Source organism: Bos indicus, chromosome 14 (genome assembly GCF_029378745.1).
Source record: "Bos indicus isolate NIAB-ARS_2022 breed Sahiwal x Tharparkar chromosome 14, NIAB-ARS_B.indTharparkar_mat_pri_1.0, whole genome shotgun sequence".
NCBI classification, from domain to species: Eukaryota; Metazoa; Chordata; class Mammalia; order Artiodactyla; family Bovidae; genus Bos; species Bos indicus.
This window is the reverse complement of record NC_091773.1, coordinates 33,184,963-33,205,411: the sequence shown is the minus strand read 5'-3', so window position 1 is coordinate 33,205,411 and position 20,449 is coordinate 33,184,963.

Genomic DNA, 20,449 nt, shown 5'->3' with positions numbered 1-20,449 from the left:
CATTCCTCTCTTATAAAACTTTTGACTTTCCGTCTTTTTTTCTATCCTATTTGGTAATACATGTGTTGTATCTCCTCTCAGAGATTATAACCTCTCTGAAGGCAGAGTTCATGCCAGTTTATCTGTGAATTCCTATGGTTGGATTGCAGTAGATGGTCAATAAAGATTTATTAAGAGAATTAAGCTTTTATGATAAATAAATTTATTTATTTATTATAAAATGAAATGCACTGTAATGTCCAGAAACTCTTTTACTTAAGCTAAAATATATTCATCTTTTTTTTTTCCCTGAAGATCTACTCTGTATTGTAGAATATTCAGACAAGTTAAATCAATTATTTGGTCCAGCAGTTATAAAAAAATATGCATTACAGAAAACTCTGTAAGAATGTATTAGCAACATACACTGAACCAAAAAAAAAAAAAAACTTTAGTGTGTATAAAATTATCAAATAGCATAAACATATCAATTGCAGTTCAAAGAAAGAAAAATTCTTGAAGTAAAGCCACATAGATTGCAAATTGTAAGCAATGTATTCTACATAGACCTTTAAATGCAATCTTAAAATAGAGTTTTTAAATGTTGCCAACTCTGTTCTTCTAAAATATTAACCAGATAAAATTATGTAACTATCTTCCAAAGGGTAAAAATATACAAAGATTTATTCTCAAGAAATCACCATATAATAGGGGCTACAAAGTGTTGATATATTAACGTATTTACAAATAAAATAATAATCAGTTGTACTTGGTGAGTAGATTAGGTATTAACTTCAAAAGATTATATAATTATGGCTCTGGTTTATTTTACTGTATAGATCTAACCACACACTATGTAAATTTAAAAGATATTATATTCACTGTTTATGTAATTGTGTGGTATTTCCTCTAAAATTATAGTGAAAATATCTATAATTAAATAAATGCTCTCTCCAATTACTGAAAAGTCTCATAATCTTTTTGCCACTGTAAACAAAGAGCTATTGTACCATCTTTATGAGAGATAGCCATTCTTGACATTTCCACACATTTCCACTTTCTTTTAGAAGAAAGAAGTAACCAATTAATTCAGCAAACATGAGTTATCACATAAATATGTTAAGCTTCATATTAAGCTTCAATAATTAGGGATAATGACACTGTATTTCTCCACTATTACAGATTGGCTAATTGTCTTTTCAATTTATATACTGTGCTTTTAACACTAAAACTGTTCCACATTTTCAGATAGAAAATGAATTTTTAGTGATTTTTAATCAAATTATCTATCTTCCATTGGCTCAAAAAGTCCCCAAAATGTCAAAGAAGCAACTACATCTGGATTCATCTTCAAACTATTTGATGTAACTATTTTCAAAAGGCTGGCTGGCTTAAAGTCTAAGGTTATTGTAAACAGCTGACTTGCAAACATGTGACTGTTGAAAGCTATCAGCCCTGATCATTTTATTCTTTTGAGTTTCATTTTATCTGCAAATTCATTCTTTTCTTTTCTGGGATTAAGCTCTTTTTTTTTTAAATTCAGGAAAAATTAACTTTTGGTATGATAGGAGGCTGAGATTTGACATTTAAATATATATAGCACCTATTATTTCTAAATCTTCAGTGTCTGTAAATACTCCCTGGCTGTGCTTCCTGTGGGGGGCTGTCATTTTCTGCGGCTGCTTCCTTACTTCTGGACTCCTCTGCCTTCTAGTTAGAGAAGGGACTACTTCACTGGAGCTGCCCAGCATTATTGCTTTCTATGACTAAGACAGAACTAGAGAACACTCAAGTGGAATGCTCTGCAGAGTCCATCCTGTCTACCATCTTGCCTTATGGCTGAAGAATGAGGCCTAGGAATGGGATTTAACCTGACTTATAAGAGGCTTCCCTGGTGGCTCTGACAGTAAAAAAATCTGCCTGCAAAGTAGGAGACCTGCAGTTTGATCCCTAGGTCAGGAAGATCCCCTGGAGAAAGGAATGGCAACCCACTCCAGTATGCCTGGAGAATTCCATGGACAGTGAAGCCTTGCGGGCTACAGTCCATGGAGCAGCAGAGTCGGACATGACTGAACGACTGACATACATTGAATAATGAGATAATCAGGACAAGAATCCCAATCATATTACTCTCAACTGAGTGGTCATATTTTCATGTACTTTAGGTTAAAATTTACTTCTCCATCTTCCTTCGACAAGAGTTGCCTGAATTCATTTTTCCTTACTTTTCACCAAAGATTTCAAGCTAGAGTATGGTTCTGTTTTCCTTCCTGTGATCATATTCATGTTTGTGAACCTAGCTTAGAGCTTGCATGAGTACCTGCAATATTGGTATACCAGCAGTGCTTTGGTGATCTTTTTTTTTTTTTTTTTTCCCCTCCAAGCAAATGTTATCTAAGCAGTATAAAACTTCTCTTCTGGGTTGGTTGGTGACTTAACTGATGCTTCTCAGTCTCCTCCTCTGTGAACTAAAGATGATAATATTCACACTTAGCATCACAAGGAAAAGTAGCCTAGTGACCTTTGTCGATGTTCGCTATGTGTCAGATTTCTGGGTCTAGAAACATTATTCTATTTTCATAAATACTTTATGGTTTGGTTCTAATACTTGCTTTGTTTTACAAATGAGCAAACTGAGGTTTAGGAAATTTAATTAACCTATCCAAGATCTTGCAGCAAGAAAGTGGGAGAGGTAGGGTTTGAACCAAGGCCCTTCCAGTGCACTATTCAAGAGTTCTTAGCACACACCCAGAGAGGACCATACATGCAACCCCTCACACTCAGTCACAGCATTCTACAAGTGGGAACGATTATTTGGCATTATTTTGAGATATATCCATTTTGTGGTTCTCTAAAATCATGACAAGGGACATTAAGGAGAAGGGCATATACCTTCATTTTTAATATGCTCTATTCACCTATAGTGTAACTTTAGGCAAGGTTCTTATACTAATGGTTTCCCTTCTTTGTTCATCTTATTAATAAGTCACTTAACACAGTCACACAGTCATGTCCAACTTTTGGCAACCCCATGGACTGTAGCCCACCAGGCTCCTCTGTCCATGGGATTCTCCAGGCTAGAACACTGGAGTGGGTTGCCATTTCTTCCTCCAGTGGATCTTTCCAACCCAGGGATTGAACCTGTGGCTCATGTCTCCTGCTCTGGCAGGTGGGTTTTTTACCACTAGCATCACCTGGGTTATCTCATAGAAAATGTGGGTTTAGGATTTAGGAATCTTCTTCTAGACTCTGCATCTGACCCCTAGCCTCATCTCAAAGTAGAGACACATTCTGCTTCAAAATTTTTACAGGATAATCTGAATAAAAGTGGTATTAAGAGTGTTAATACCAGGTGTTATTTAACAATATTATAAAACTTTAAGCTAGAAATAATCATCCTTCTTAAAAGGGTAAAACATTTCAGTATGTGGAAATATATTTCATCATCAATGTTTCTTGTACCTAATCCTTGGACTGTGTTGGGAATTAAGATATAGTATATATTTCTTTACAGATATTGACTACAGTCCAAGAACTAGGCAGAAATAATAGCAGAAAAAGAGAACTAAAAAGATGCTTACTAGTGTAGCTGCTGCTGCTAAGTCGCTTCAGTCATGTCTGACTCTGTGCAACCCCATAGATGGCAGCCCACCAGGCTCCCCCGTCCCTGGGATTCTCCAGGCAAGAACACTGGAGTGGGTTGCCATTTCCTTCTCCAAGGCAGGAAAGTGAAAAGTGAAAGTGAAGTCGCTCAGTCGTGTCCGACTCCTAGTGACCCCATGGACTGCAGCCCACCAGGCTTCTCGGTCCATGGGATTTTCCAGGCAAGAGTACTGGAGTGGAGTGCCATTGCCTTCTCCGAACTAGTGTAGCAGTTTATTGTAATGACTAATCTTACAGTAAGATTTTTAGAATCTGAAGAAAACATATGCTAGCTAGTAGTGCAAGCTATATAATATTGTGAGTTCTTAATTTAAGCTTTGGAAAGTACTTCTTGAAGATTTGGATCAAGTCTTGGTGACTTGGTGACCAAAATTTCACTTTTCCGAAGTGACTGTAGAAGAAAAGACATTGTTTGAATCTTCATATTGCATCTATTATTTGTTCTTTAGATGACCTTTGTTCCTAAAGTTACTATATTTAAAAACCACCTCCAAAAAATCAAACAAGAGCCACTTCAACAAGACATGGCATGTTAAGGAAATCACTTTAAGGTATTGTTTGCAGAAAAGACACATTTATTTAAAAGTCTCATATGAAGAGGCTGTCTTAAAAACCAATGTTAGAGCCTAAACATGAGCAATCATTTGGTGATAAATATTAGATTGGTTTCTCATGCCAAAGTAAGGCCTTGGAATTTGTTTTCCAATTAGGCACACACACCAATTTATGTTTATTATCTGTCTTCCATATTGATAATAGCTTACTTCTCACAAACTTTCTGTTGTAGAATAAGGGACAGACCTGATCTAACCCCCAAAACAGACTAACAGAAACCCCAGAAAACGCAAATTCTTTCAGTAGCTCTGGAATTAATTAGATACACTGACCATTTTGGAAACTGAAGTCATTAACATGCTTTTAAAAAGATAGTTTTGCTCCCTCTAAACTTTGCCAGCACAAGGAAATAAAAGCAGCCAGAAGTTAAGTAGGCAGATCACTCAAAGTTATGCCTTTCGAAGATGGTCCACAAGGAAGAAACACATTAGAAAAACTGTCCATTCTAGGCGCCCCCCATTCCAAATCCACAATAAAAGCACAAAATGTTACCACATGGGACCATGAACCATTAAGTGTGGGTTGAGGGGGAAGTTTGAGCATGTTAGTAGTTTACTCACGCAACCTATTTGGATGTCTGAGTTTACTTTTAATTAAAAACGGGGATTATGTCTAAATACTTCAGAGCTGTTGAGAGTCTGAGCTAGGTTATCACCTGAATTATAGTGAAACCTCAAACAGGTGAAATGTTTTAACTTCAACGATAATGGAAGGCCTGAGGGACATAAAATCATTAACTTATATTCCAGAGACTAGGGGATGCCAGGAATTTGAAATGATTAGGATATGAAATACAATGCACAATGAAGAGATAGTTCCAGATGGCATCTCAGTGTCTCTTTGCCATGGGATGTTAGAGCATGGGAAATCATGCAGGCACCCACAGAAAGCACGCCTCCCGGCATTACAAACATTTTCTGGGGTGCTCATGTGGAACAATCAAAGAGAAATGGCCTCTTATCTATTAGCCAGATTTAAGAGTATGCCTCACTGTACATTCTTTCTCTACAGAAAACTTCCCTGAAGTTAGAATTTATATAAATTTTTAACATGCTACCCTGAAATAGGAAGACTTTGGTTAGGTGAGATAGTAAATTTCTTTCTTTTAATCTACTCAGAGTTTGGTCTTCTTTTGCTGTGGACTGAAAATATCCCAACTGATATATTGAACTTAAGGAAGTAATCAGCAACACAGATATAATTTTTGTATAAAAGTTGCTGTGTTAATTATCATGTAAAAAAATGGAAACAATAGCAACTTGTTTAGTGTAATCATGGCATGACACAGACTAAAGATACTCGGAATATTCCAAAGAATAGTCAATGACACTGGAAAACAGACTATGCTTATTTCTCAATTCTCAGTTGTATATAGAGGATAAGGCCTGAGTTTTATATATATATAAAGGCTTCCCAGATGGTGCTAGTGGTAAAGAACCTGCCTGTCAATGCAAGAGACAAAAGAGACGCGGGTTCAATCCCTGGGTCAGGAAGATCCCCTTGGAGAAGGACATGACAACCCACTCCAGTATCTTGCCGGAGAATTCCATGGACAGAGAAGCCTGGTGACCTACAGTCCGTGGTGTTGCACAGAGTCAGACATGACTGAAGTGACTTAGCACACATATGTGTGTGTGTGTGTGTGTGTGTGTGTATATATATATATATGAAGAAACAGTTGTTAGCATTTTTATGTTTATCTCCTTGTTAATAAAATAAATATACATATATTAAAAGGATGTAAATATAAAAATGCTAACAATTGCTGTATCTTAATTTTAGATAATTTAAATTTTTGTCTCATTACCTTTCTAAATGTTTGAAATTGATTTACAATGAATAGGAAGTATTTTATAACCAATAAAACACATGTATATATTTAAAGAAGTGCTTCAGGAAATGGAAAACCTTATTTATGAGAAAGTAACTGGGACTCCAGCTAAGAGTAGTTGGGATCCTGGAAGGAGAAATTGAAAAATCAGTGATTAATGGCAACATATTGATCACTTTGCATAAAACTAGAGAAAAGACTTGCCCTTCCATGCCTGGCATGTGATAAGCAGTTTCCACATGTTATGTGCTAGGAAGCAGAGCAGAGGGGAGAAATAGACATCTTTACATGATTTTTTTTTTTTTTTGCAGTGTGATGGGGCGTATCTATTATTGGAACTCTGGAAGAATAAGGAAGTTGGCATGATGACTGAGTGTAGGGTCATGACCTCAGCATTTTTAGCAAGTGTAACTCATGCATGTGGCTCAGCTCCCAAGCTCAGCTTTCCCAATGTGGTGTTTCCTAGACCCACATTCTTGATGCTTGAGAGTTATTCTCCTCTTAAACACTGAGCCATGTGCTAGAATCATATACCTCCGTCTCAGAATATTTGACCAACAAAATGGATTAAAGTTGTGTTTGCAAAGGTGGGTTATAATGATTTTACCTATTGAGAGTTATTCATCCGTGTGTTGTTTTTATCATTTCAGATGTTTGTGGAAGGAGAATGTGATTGCTAGCCAAAATCTACATTATGTCATCTGCTCTGTTCTATAAACACATTACACACGCTGTACGGACATATGCCGTGGGCTGTGGTTAGCTAATTATGTTTAATGCAAATACACACATGTACATTCATTTTAAAGGGATTAATTATAAGTGCAATATTTTAGTCATGAGGGCTTTTGGAAAGACCTCATCCGAGAAGTACATCAAGCCATTTACCAGTTTTTTTTTTTTTTAATGACTGCAAACTATTTGGAATATTGTATACAAAAGTGATTCTTGAGAAAATATTCACTAAATACATTGCATATGAGATAATTTGGCAAAAGTGCTCATCTATATTACAGATGTATTTGCTCCAGGTGCATCTGTTGTTAAAACATAGCACTTCTATTTTTATTTCAAATCTAGCATACAAACTATTTCCAAATACAGTCATTTGACTAGTAAAGATAAACAATGAAGCATAGCATTTGCCCTGATAACAAATAACTGAGCAAATGCATTTGTTCATAGGTAAAGTTAAAAAAAAATATTAAATCCATCATGTCAGACAGGCACAATGTTCATATCGTTCATTCAAACCACTGTGCACCGCTGCAGACACTTCTGCCTGCCCACTCATTGTCTGTCCTCCCCTTCACCTGTGGTGACAGCACCTGATTTTGACTGAGACAGTATGTAGCCAGGTGAACCATTGCATTTCCTAGCCTCCCTGGCAGCTACAAGTGGTCATGCAATCATCTTGGCCAATGAAGTGAAAGTGGAACTTTGGGGAAGGGAGCTCTAAATAAGTTTTTTAAATGGACCTCAATTCCACTTGTATACAAATTTTGTTATTCCACTTCTTTCTGCCTAAACTGCTGGATGCAGAGAATCCAACCTGTGAATACAAGGCAACAACCATATATAGGAAATCTGCACCGTGGGCTCTGGACAGAAAGTTGGAAGGAGCCTACATTACTGCTGGTGTTACAGAGTCTCCTATAGCAGTTTTGAGCAGCCTACCTCCAGGCATCTTGTTTCATGAAAAAAATAAAATCTTGTGTCTCGAGTTCCTGTAATTTGGGTATCCTGTAAATGAGGCTAAAAATGCATTATTTCCCAATAGAAGTACCAATTATGATTGTTAACAGAAATTTATTGTTAATAGATGTTGCAAACTCACTTAAAAATTGCCCATTCCCAATTCATAAAACAATAACAACAAAAATGTTTGAGTGACTCAAAATCAAATCAGTGTTTTGGGTAACTCAAAAAGAGTTCTTTCACATCACCCAACACATTGTTTCTTTGGCTTTAGGCAAGGGCTTTTTACTTCTGAAGACTATTCTTCCATATAGTGGAAGAATTTGAAAGTGAAGTCGCTCAGTCGTGTCTCTTTGCGACCCTATAGACTGTAGCCTACCAGGTTTCTCTGTCCATGGGATCTTCCAGGCAATAGTACTGGAGTGGATTGCCATTTCCTTCTCCAATTAAAGCATTTAGAGTCTCTTTAAAATCCATGGTGTCTTAACATAGATGTTTGCAAATGGGTTTCATGTATCCTAAGGTTGTAGATTTGTTCCAGTATTAAATAAGATATTTTAATATCATGAGTTTATGTTTACATGAAGGTGTAAGTTGATGTTCTCTTTTTTTTTCAAATTATGAATTTTTAGAAATTGAAGTATAGTTGATTTACAAAGTTTCAGGTGTCCAGCAAAGTAATTCAGTTATAATATACATTTTTCATATTCTTTTCCATTGTGTTTTATCTCAGGATATTGAATATAGTTCTCTGAGCTGTACAGTAGGACTTTATTGCCCAGCTGTTCTATATGTAGTAATTTGCATCTACTAACCCCAAATTCCCAGTCCATCTCCAACACCCCCTTGGTAACCACAAGTCCTGCCATCCTGCAGTCCATGGATTTACAAAGAGTCAGACACAACTGAACAACTGAACTGAATGACTGATTCTCTGTCTGTGAGCCTGTTTCTATTTCAGAGAGAGGTTTATTTGGTTCTACTGTCTTTAGAATCCCACTTACAAGTTGAAAGAGCTAACCTAGCTCCAACCCTCACATCTACAATTCAGTCATCAGGAAAGATAAAGGGTTAAAAGAAGGACATGCTACCTCCATTTAAAGATGCTTAGCAGAAGTGGTAGAGGACACTTGCTTTTATTCCATTGGCCAGAACTGAGGCATGTGGTCACAGTGAACTGCAAAGGAAGCTGGGGAGTTTAACCTTTAGTGTGTGTAGCTGTGTGCCTCCTAAACATAAGTGGAGGAGGTTCTGTTATTCTGGAAAAAGAGAGAATGGATAATTAGAAGACAATGAGCAGTGTATGGCAAACCAACCTAAGAATCTTATAATGAATTCTGTTAGGCATAGATTCCCGCCAACTTTCAGGAGGAAGAAACACCATCAGATTTGTTCTTTTAAAATGTCATGGTGCAGAGTAGATTTGAGAGTGGCAAGGGAAAAAATGAACCAATCAATCGGTTGAGAGGCTACGGTGATAAGAAATGACAATCATAGGGGATATGGAGGATGGAGGATAGTTTTCCAAGATAATTGGAGGATATAATTTAAAAATTTTGATGACTGATTGTGAAAGGATAAGGGAAAGATAGGAAGAATGATTCTTAAAAAAATATGGTCACATCCAACAAGATAAGAAAGAATTTAGGAGTGAACTTCTAAAAATGGATATAAAGTATCTCGATTGGGCAGAAGTAATTGCTACATTTAGCGATCATGGTTGCTGTGCATTTGGGTGCTTTTTTCAGAGGCACCTGCAGATTTGCTCAGTTTAAACTACTATAATCTCAGTAAAGCAAATCTATAATTTTGGCTATGTTAGCGAAATGGCATAATCTTCATTCACTAGATCTTACCACATACAGGAAGAGAGACAATACTAACAAAACTATTAGAGCTTATTGTATGCCATTTTAATTCCCACACAGTATGTGCCAAGCACTGTGCCAAATTCTCCTACTCAGTTTTCTCAACTTAATTATAATAAAAATAATAAACCAAGTAACTTTCCTTGACTATTTACTCTGTCTCAGGCATTATACTAATCACTCTAAAAATATATTCTCGTTTAGCTTCACAACAACCTTAAGAGTCAGGTAATACTTTTCCCATTTTACAGCTAAGTAAATGAAGGTTTAAAGAGTTTAAGATACACACATGAGATGATACAGTTATTGACTATCTGGTCCAAACTCTAAACTCTGTTTAAACTCTAAACACTATACCTAACTATTTCCTTAATGTCTAATTAAGCGGATACTAAGTTATGTCCTATGAACCCTAAGGACTGGTATTCAACTTCCATATCATACACAGAATTTATACTAGAAAGTGCTTCTTTAAACTCTGAAATATTTATAAATACTTAAAATGGTGGTGTAGAAGGACACAGAGCTTCATGTGATAAGTCTCTGTGCCTTTGGCAAGAGAATTTAAGTCTCTGAGTAATGAAATGATGGGAAGATCAGTACCAGAAGTTGATCAGAGGAAGAGATATCCTGTTGTGGTTTTGGAGGCTCTCCAAATGTATCCAATGTAAATCATTCTATTTAGAGCGCCTTTAATGTGTTTCTGTTCTTCCTTTCCTAGGTGACTCTTCAATAGGATAATGACTCATGACTAATTCTTCACCATGGTATATATGAGTCAGTTTACTCCTGGATATTTTATCATTTTTAAAGGAGAATGTGCTACCACTCTGGAACACTTTTTGAAAGACATTAAAAGTATAGGTTGATACATGCTGTAAACTGTAAAACATTATAAGGGAAATTGAAGAAGATTCAAAGAAATGGTAAGACATCCTGTGCTCTTGGATTGGAAAAATTACTCTAGCTAAAATGACCATACTATTAATACTCAAAGAAATCTACAGATTTAATGCAATCACTATTAAAATGCTTGTGACATTTTTCACAGAACTAGAACAAATAATCCTAAAATGTATATGGAATCAAAAGACCCAGAATTGCAATTCTGAACAAAAAGAACCACACTGGAGGCATAACTCCTCCAGACTTTAGGCTATAGTACAGAACTACGGTAATCGAAAGAGCATGGTATCGGCACAAAAACAGATGTATGGATCTATGGAACAGAATAGAGAGCCAGAAATAAACCTGTGCACCGATAGTCAGTTAATGGACAACAAAGGAGGCAAGCATATACAATGCAGCAAAGATTGTCTCTTCAGCAAATGATGTTGGGAAAGCTGGAGAACTACGTGTAAATTAATGAAACCAGAATATTCCATCACACCATATACAAAAATAAACCCAAAATTGTTTAATGACCTAAATGTATGACACAACACCATAAAACTCCTACTAGAGTACATAGGCAAAACACTCTTTGACATAAATCATAGCGATATTTTCTAGATCGGTCTCCTAAGGCAAAAGAAATAAAAACAAAAATTAAAAAAGGGACCTAATTAAACTTAAAAGTTTTCACATAGCAAAGGAAACCATAAACAAAGTGAGAAGACAACCTATGAAATGAGAGAAAATATTTTCAAATGATGCAACTTGTTGACAAGGGCTTAATTTCCAAAATATACATATAGCTGATACAGTTCAATATCAAAAACCAAACAACACAATCAAAAAAATGGGTAAAATACTTTAATAGATGTTTTTCCCAAGAAGATATATAGATGATCAACAGGTGCATGAAAAGATGCTCAGTATCACTGATTATTAGAGAAATGTGAGTCAAAACTACAATGTGGTATGACCTCACATAGATCAGAATGGACATCATTAAGAAGTCTACAAATAATAAATGCTGGAGAGGGTGTAGAGAAAAGGGAGTCCTTGGACACTTATTGGTAGGAATGAAAGTTGGAGCAGCCATTATGGAGGTTCCTTAAAAAACTAAAAATAGAGTTATATATAATATACAAACAATAAGGACCTACTGTATAGCACAGGGAACGTTGAGAAGAATATATATATATACATATATATGACTATTTGTATAACTAAATCATTTTGTTGTACACCTGAAACATTATAGATCAAGGATACTTCAATTAAAGCAAAAAAATAAATAATAAATAAGTTTATAAGCAATCTTTTAGGGAAACACTAAACAGACCATTTAGTTAAGAAGCATTTTTGTGTTAGTTCTTCAGTCGTCTCTGACTCTTTGTGACTCCATGGACTATAGCTCACCAAGCCCCTCTGTCCATGGGATTTCCCAGGCAAGAATCTTGGAGTGGATTGTCATTTCCTTCTCCAAGGGATCTTCCCAACCCAGGGATCAAACCTGGGTTTTCTGCATTGCAGGCAGATTCTTTCCCATCTGAGCCACCAGGGAAGCCCTTTGCATAAATTAAGATGAAGCAAATTCCATAATAGATCTGCCTGTAACAGCAAAGACATATTCTAATATTAAACATGAATGAAGGGGAGAAAAATCTATCATGTTGTTTATTAGTAATTTAATATATAGAGAAATATGGGGCAAGTTTCACAGGAGCCTGGATACCTTCATCAGCTGCCTTTCATCATTCTTCTACTTCTTGTTCGTCAGCACATACAGGCTCAGATTCTTAGCTACATTGTTAGCTTACATTTTAAATTTATTGTTCAGTAAATATGTCCTTCAATTGTTTCATGCATCTCAGTGGTGTGCCGGATTGTGTAAACTTAATGCCAAAGATAAGTTAGGTACACACATGGTTGAGAGTTAATAAATTTGGCTGCCCTTAAATAAAGTTTACCTCTCTTGCAAATGTATTTAAAGTGCTGCTGCTGGTGCTGCTAAGTCATTTCAGTCATGTCCGACTCTGTGCGACCCCATAGACGGCAGCCCACCAGGCTCCACCATCCCTGGGATTCTCCAGGCAAGAACACTGGAGTGGGTTGCCATTTCCTTCTCCAATGCATGAAAGTGAAAAGTGAAAGTGAAGTCGCTCAGTCGTGTCCGACTCTTAGTAACCCCATGGACTGCAGCCCACCAGGCTCCTCCATCCATGGGATTTTTCAGGCAAGAGTGCTGGAGAGGGTTGCCATTGCCTTCTCCAAAATTTAAAGCACAGGAATTAAATGACACAAATCCTATTTACTACTGGAATTTAGCCCTATAAATCCCTAGCAGTGTTGAGATTATTTTGAAAGTTTAAAAGAAAAAGCATATGGTGAAAAAAAATTTTTTTGAAAACAGCCTTAAGAAAGAAACACTCATTAAATATTTAAAAGATAAACCTTATATGGAAATTCAAATAGAAAAATGGAAAATAGAGGTGTAAACAGTAAGGGTATAAAGAATAGAAGCACAATTAACTAGAATCATTTTTTTTTGTAAAGTACAATGTAAATCTTTGATGGAATAAATTTTTTCTTGAGCTATGTACACAGGTACACAATACACACAGAACACACACAGGGTGGGTGGGAGAGGGGAGTCTGAGTTCTTAAGTTTTATCCTAGTTGACCAATGTCAGTGATTTAAACAGATACTAGCTCTGTTGGTGAAGAATCTGCCTGCAATGCAGGAGGCCTCCTACAACGCATCCCTGGGTGGTGAAGACCCCCTGGAGAAGGAAATGGCACCCACTCCAGTATTCTTGCCTGGAGAATTCCATGGACAGAGGAGCCCAGAGGGCTACAGTCCATGGGGTTGCAAAAGTTGGACACAACTTAGCGACAAAACCACAAACTTATATCAGGGGACTTTTGTGAGTGGTGTGTGTGTATTTTGGGGGTTATGTGTGAATGTGAATGTGTGAGTATATGTGGTATTTTTACATATTCTTTCTTAAGACATTAAGCTTTCTAATCCAGTTATTTCATGCTTTTATTGTGAATTTTCTAAAATTTTAACTGCTAACATTTTAATATATGTTTTAGGTTATTTTGGACTAAATAGTAATTTACTGGTAGTATAAATCTATTTTGCCCACTGGTTGGATCACTAGAATCTCTTAATGGCATTCTAAATCTGAAGCATCGTGTTACATCGTTATCCTACCGGATTTACAATTTACTATAGCTCGTAAAGTCATTATTATAGAGTGTCATAATTTTCTTCTTTCCCACTTGTCTTACATACAATTAGCCTTACTTTCCAATTACGAATCTATTTTATGAGTATATAGCCATCATATTGAATTGCAGTATTTAGCTCACATAATTCATATAATCACAAGCATTTCGCAATGTCAGTTTAATTACAAAATCAAGATCAGTTCAGTTCAGTCACTCACTAAAGTCCAACTCTGTGAACCCATCATTCCCAACTCCCACAGCTTGCTCAAACTCATGTCCATCGAGTTGGTGATGCCATCCAACCATTTCATCCTCTGTCGTTCCCTTCTCCTGCCTTCAATCTTTCCCAGCATCAGGGTCTTTTCCAGTGAGTCAGTTCTTCTCATCAGGTGGCCAAAGTATTGGAGTTTCAGCTTCAGCATCAGTCCTTCCAGTGAATATTCCAAACTGATTTCCTTTAGATGGACTGGTTGGATCTCCTTGCAGTCCAAGGGACCCTTGAGTCTTCTCCAACACCACAGTTTAAAAGCATCAATTCTTTGGCATTCAGCTTTCTTTATGGTCCAACTTTCACATCCATACATGACTACTGGAAAAACCATAACCTTGACTAGATGGACCTTTGTTGGCAAAGTAATGTCTCTGCTTTTTAAAATGCTGTCTAACTTGGTCATAGCTTTTCTTGCAAGGAGCAAGCGTCTTTTGATTTCATGGCTGCAGTCGCCATCTGCAGTGATTTTGGAGCCCCCCAAAACAAAGTTTGTCACTGTTTCCATTGTTTCTCCATCTATTTGCAGTGAAATGACAGGACCGGATGCCATGATCTTAGTTTTTTGAATGTTGAGTTTTAAGCGAGTTTTTTCACTCTCCTCTTTCACTTTCATCAAGAGGGTATTTTGTTCCTCTTCACTTTCTACCATAAGACTGGTATCATCTGTGGATCTAAGGCTATTGATATTTCACCTGGAAATCATGATTCCAGCTTGTGTTTCATCCAGCCTGGCATTTTGCATGATGTACTCTGCATATAAGTTAAAGAAGCAGGGTGACAATATACAGCCTTGATGTACTCCTTTCCCAATTTGGAGCCAGTCCATTGTTCTATGTCCAGTTCTAACTGTTGTTTTTTGACCTGCATAAACATTTCTCAGGGGGCAGGTAAGGTGGTCTGGTATTCCCATCTCTTTAAGAATTTTCCACAGTTTGTTGTCATCCACACAGTCAAAGGCTTTGGTGTAGTCAGTGAAGCAGAAGTATATGTTTTCCAGGAACTCTCTTGCTTTTTTGATGATCCAACAGATGTTGGAAATTTGATTTCTGGTTTTTCTGCCTTTTCTAAAATCAGCTTGAACATCTGGAAGTTCATGGTTCACATACTGTTGAAGACTGGCTTGAAGAATTTTGAGAATTACTTTGCTAGCTTGTGAGATGAGTGCAATTGTGCAGTAGTTTGAATATCCTTTGGCATTGTCATTCTTTGGGATTGGAATGAAAACTGACCTTTTCCAGTCCTGTGGCCACTGCTGAGTTTTCCAAGTTTGCTGGCATATTGAGTGCAGCACTTTCACAGCATCATCTTCTAGGATTTGAAATAGCTCAACTGGAATTCCATCACCTGCACTAGCTTTGGTTGTAGTGATGCTTCCTAAGGCCCATTTGACTTTGCACTCCAGGATGTCTGGCTCTAGGTGAGTGATCACACCATCGTGGTTACCTGGGTCATAAAAATGTTTTTTATATAGTTCTTCTGTGAACTATAGAACTATAGTTCTAACCACCTCTTCTTAATATCTTCTGCTTCTGTTAGGTCCATACCATTTCTGTCCTTTATCAAGCTCATCTTTGTATGAAATATTCCCTTGGTATCTCTAATTTTCTTGAAGAGATCTTTAGTCTTTCCCATTCTATTGTTTTCCTCTGTTTCTTTGTATTGATCACTGAAGAAGTCTTTCTTATCTCTCCTTGCTCTTTAGAATTCTGCATTCAAAGGGGTGTATCTTTTCTTTTCTCCTTTGCCTTTAGCTTATCTTCTTTTCATAGCTGTTTGTAAGGTCTCCTCAGACAACCATTTTGCCTCTCTTTTTCTTGGGGATGGTTTTGGTCCCTGCCTCCTGTACAATGTCATGAACCTCTGTCCATAGTTCTTCAGGCACTCTGTCTATCAGATCTAATCTCTTGAACCTATTTGTCACTTCCAAGATTACCCAACCTGGGGATCTGGCAAAGGGACTGAGAAGTCCCAGGGAATTTGACTTTGGAGGCAAGTGGGATTTGATTACAGAACTTCCACAGGACTGAGGAAACAGACTCTTGGAGGGCACAAACAAAACCTTGCATGCATCAGAACCCAGGAAAAAGGAGCAGTGACCCCACAAAAGACTGACCCAGACTTGCCTGTGAGTGTCCAGGAGTCTCCTGGACGTGGGTTGGCAGTGGCCTGCTGCAGTGTCTGGGACACTGAGGCAGTGCATGAACAGGACCTTTTGAAGAAGGTCACCATTATCTTCACAACCTCCACCATAGTTTGGTCTTTGGCCAAACAACAGGGAGGGTACAGAGCCCAGCACATCAACAGAAAATTGGATTAAAGATTTACTGAGCATGGCCTGGTCATCATGGTCAACAAAAGAGTCTGAAATGCAATACTTGGATGCAATCTCTAAAATGACAGAATGATCTCTGTTCGTTTCCAAGGCAAACCATTCAATATCACAGTAATCCAAGTCTATGCCCCAACCAGTAACACTGAAGAAGCTGAAGTTGAATGGTTCTATGAAGACCTACAAGACCTTTTAGAACTAACACCCAAAAAAGATGTCCTTTTCATTATAGGGGACTGGAATGCAAAAGTAGGAAGTCAAGAAACACCTGGAGTAACAGGCAGATTTGGTCTTGGAATACAGAATGAAGCAGGGCAAAGACTAATAGAGTTTTGCCAAGAAAATGCACTGGTCATAACAAACACCCTCTTCCAACAACACAAGAGAAGACTCTACACATGGATGTCACCAGATGGTCAACATCTATATCAGATTGATTATATTCTTTGCAGCCCAAGATGGAGAAGCTCAATACAGTCAACAAAAATAAGACCAGGAGCTGACTGTGGCTCAGACCATGAACACTTTATTGGCAAATTCAGACTTAAATTGAAGAAAATAGGGAAAACCAATAGACCATTCAGGTATGCTGCTAAGTCGCTTCAGTCATGTCCGACTGTATACGACCCCATAGACGGAAGCCCACCAGGCTCCCCCGTCCCTGGGATTCTCCAGGCAAGAACACTGGAGTGGGTTGCCATTTCCTTATCAAATGCATGAAAGTGAAAAGTGAAAGGGAAGTTGCTCAGTCGTGTCCGACTCTTAGCGACCCCATGGACTATAGCCTACCAGGCTCCTCCATCCATGGGATTTTCCAGGCAAGAGTACTGGAGTGGGGTGCCATGACCTAAATCAAATTCCTTATGATTATACACTGGAAGTGAGAAATAGATTTAAGGGACTAGATCTGATAGATAGAGTGCCTGATGAACTATGGAATGAGGTTCATGACATTGTACCGGAGACAGGGATCAAGACCATCCCCATGGAAAAGAAATGCAAAAAAGCAAAATGGCTGTCTGGGGAGGCCTTACAAATAGCTGTGAAAAGAAGAGAAGCAAAAAGCAAAGGAGAAAAGGAAAGATATAAGCATCTGAATGTAGAGTTCCAAAGAATAGCAAGAAAAGATAAGAAAGCCTTCCTCAGCGATCAATGCAAAGAAATAGAGGAAAACAACAGAATGGGAAAGACTAGAGATCTCTTCAAGAAAATGAGAGATACCAAGGGAGCATTTCATGCAAAGATGGGCTCGACAAAGGACAGAAATGGTATGGACCTAACAGAAGCAGAAGATATTAAGAAGAGGTGGCAGGAATAGACAGAAGAACTGTACAAAAAAGATCTTCACGATCCAGATAATCATGATGGTGTGATCACTGACCTAGAGCCAGACATCCTGGAATGTGAAGTCAAGTGGGCCTTAGAAAGCATCACTATGAAAAAAACCAGTGGCAGTGATGGCATTCCAGTTGAGCTATTTCACATCCTGAAAGATGATATTGTGAAAGTGCTGCACTCAATATGCCAGCAAATTTGGAAAACTCAGCAGTGGCCACAGGACTGGAAAAGGTCAGTTTTCATACCAATCCCAAAGAAAGGCAATGCCAAAGAATGCTCAAACTACCGCACAATTGCACTCATCTCACATGTAAAGTAATGCTCAAAATTCTCCAAGCCAGGCTTCAGCCATACGTGAACTGTGAACTTCCAGATTTTCAAGCTGGTTTTAGAAAAGGCAGAGGAACCAGAGATCAAATTGCCAACACCCGCTGGATCATCAAAAAAGCAAGAGAGTTCCAGAAAAACATCTAGTCATGGTGGAGAGATCTGACAGAATGTGGTCCACTGGAGAAGGGAATGGCAAATCACTTCAGTATTCTTGCCTTGAGAACACCATGAACAGTATGAAAAGGCAAAATGATAGGATACTGAAGGAGAAACTCCCCAGGTCAGTATATGCCCAATATGCTACTGGAGATCAGTGGAGAAATAACTCCAGAAAGAATGAAGGGATGGAGCCAAAGCAAAAACAATACCCAGCTGTGGATGTGACTGGTGATAGAAGCAAGGTCCGAGGCTGTAAAGAGCAATATTGCATAGGAACCTGGAATGTCAGGTCCATGAATCAAGGCAAATTGGAAGTGGTCAAACAAGAGATGGCAAGAGTGAATGTTGACATTCTAGGAATCAGCAAACTGAAATGGACTGGAATGGGTGAATTTAACTCAGATGACCATTATATCTACTACTGCGGGCAGGAATCCCTCAGAAGAAATGGAGTGGCCATAATGGTCAACAAAAGAGTCTGAACTGCAGTACTTGGATGCAATCTTAAAAACAACAGAATGATCTCTGTTCATTTCCAAGGCAAACCATTCAATATCACAGTAATCCAAGTCTATGCCCCAACCAGTAACGCTGAAGAAACTGAAGTTGAATGGTTCTATGAAGACCTACAAGACCTTTTAGAACTAACACCCAAAAAAGATGTCCTTTTCATTATAGGGGACTGGAATGCAAAAGTAGGAAGTCAAGAAACACCTGGAGTAACAGGCAAATTTGGCCTTGGAATACGGAATGAAGTAGGGCAAAGACTAATAGAGTTTTGCCAAGAAAATGCACTGGTCATAACAAACAGCCTCTTCCAACAACACAAGAGAAGACTCTCTACATGGATATCACCAGATGGTCAACACCGAAATCAGATAGATTATATTCTTTGCAGCCAAAGATGGAGAAGCTCTATACAGTCAGCAAAAACAAGACCAGGAGCTGACTGTGGCTCAGACCATGAATCCTTATTGCCAAATTCAGATTTAAATTGAAGAAAGTAGGGAAAACCACTAGACCATTCAGGTATGACCTAAATCAAATCCCTTATGATTATACAGTGGAAGTGAGAAATAGATTTAAGGGCCTAGATTTGATAGATAGAGTGCTTGATGAACTATGGAATGAGGTTCATGACATTGTACAGGAGACAGCGGATCAAGACCATTCCCATGGAAAAGAAATGCAAAAAAGCAAAATGGCTGTCTGGGGAGGCCATACAAATAGCTGTGAAAAGAAGAGAATTAAAAAGCAAAGTGGAAAAGGAAAGATATAAACATCTGAATGCAGAGTTCCAAAGAATAGCAAGAAGAGATAAGAAAGCCTTCTTCAGCAATCAATGCAAAGAAATAGAGGAAAACAACAGAATGGGAAAGACTAGGGATCTCTTCAAGAAAATCAGAGATACCGAAGGAACATTTCATGCAAAGATGGGCTCGATAAAGAACAGAAATGGTATGGACCTAACAGAAGCAGAAGATATTAAGAAGAGATGGCAAGAATACACAGAAGAACTGTACAAAAAAGATCTTCATGACCCAGATAATCACGATGGTGTGATCACTGACCTAGAGCCAGACATCCTGGACTGTGAAGCCAAGTGGGCCTTAGAAAGCATCACTACGAACAAAGCTTGTGGAGGTGATGGAATTCCAGTTGAGCTATTCCAAATCCTGAAAGATGATGCTGTGAAAGTGCTGCACTCAAGATGCCAGCAAATTTGGAAAACTCAGCAGTGGCCACAGGACTGGAAAAGGTCAGTTTTCACTCCAATCCCAAAGAAAGGCAATGCCAAAGAATGCTCAAACTACTGCACAATTGCACTCATCTCACACGCTCGTAAAGTAATGCTCAAAATTCTCCAAGCCAGGCTTCAGCAATATGTGAACTGTGAACTTCCTGATGTTCAAGCTGGTTTTACAAAAGGCAGAGGAAGCAGAGATCAAATTGCCAACATCCACTGGATCATGGAAAAAGCAAGAGAGTTCAAGAAAAGCATCTATTTCTGCTTTATTGACTATGCCAAAGCCTTTGACTGTGTGGATCACAATAAACTGTGGAAAATTCTGAAAGAGATGGGAATACCAGACCACCTGATCAGCCTCTTGAGAAATTTGTATGCAGGTCAGGAAGCAACAGGTAGAACTGGACATGGAACAACAGACTGGTTCCAAATAGGAAAAGGAGTTCGTCAAGGTATATTGTCACCCTGTTTATTTAACTTATATGCAGAGTACATC